Source organism: Galeopterus variegatus, unplaced genomic scaffold (genome assembly GCF_000696425.1).
Source record: "Galeopterus variegatus unplaced genomic scaffold, G_variegatus-3.0.2 Scaffold129274, whole genome shotgun sequence".
Classification (NCBI taxonomy): domain Eukaryota; kingdom Metazoa; phylum Chordata; class Mammalia; order Dermoptera; family Cynocephalidae; genus Galeopterus; species Galeopterus variegatus.
In genome coordinates, this window is record NW_007855385.1 from 1 (window position 1) to 643 (window position 643).

The window sequence follows — 643 nt, forward strand, 5'->3', positions numbered from 1 at the left end:
TGATTCATCTTCTAGGGACTGTATCCTTTTTGAAATATCTGCCATCAATTCATCTTGCTCACAGTGTTTAGATTTCTGTTCTTTTAATTCTTTTACTAGAAAGACTATTTCATCCTCGAGTTTAGATTTGGACCTGTTCAGCTTTTCATAGGTTGCCTCCAAGCTTTGTGTTTCTGTTGAGTCCTTCTCAAAGCTGGCATCCTTCACAGCTGACTCTAAGCTTTCATACTCCTCTTGAACAGCGCTAAGTTTGTCAAGTAGTTGACATTTTTCTTCAATTAGTCCAGAAAGCTCTTGAGCAAGCTTTTTTTCTCTTCTTACATAAAGCCGGCTTCTCACCGATCGAACACTTCTCCACAAAAACAAGAGAATCAAAAATCCAGTAAGAGCCGCACATGTCACCAGTTCCCACGGGAAACCAGGGCCCGGTCTCAGGTCTTCAGGCAATGCTGCCACAGTCCTGCACAGCTTTACCAGGACCAGCCCCAAGTGCCGCTGAGGGGCAGCCCCGGGCACCTCCATGGCATCGAGGCTGCTCCTGCTGTGGCCACGGTAGCCACGGCCTGGCCAGGCCACAACCAGCAGCTGAGATAGCTCTGCGTTCTGTCAGGAACACGAACCGGCCCCGGCGACAGCAGCAGAC

At 49.0% G+C, this 643-nt stretch overlaps 1 pseudogene; it reads right to left on the reverse strand.

The window, feature by feature from the left end:
• Positions 1–3: 3 nt before the first annotated feature.
• LOC103584822 lies at positions 4–522 on the reverse strand (annotated as a pseudogene).
• Positions 523–643: the final 121 nt, after the last annotated feature.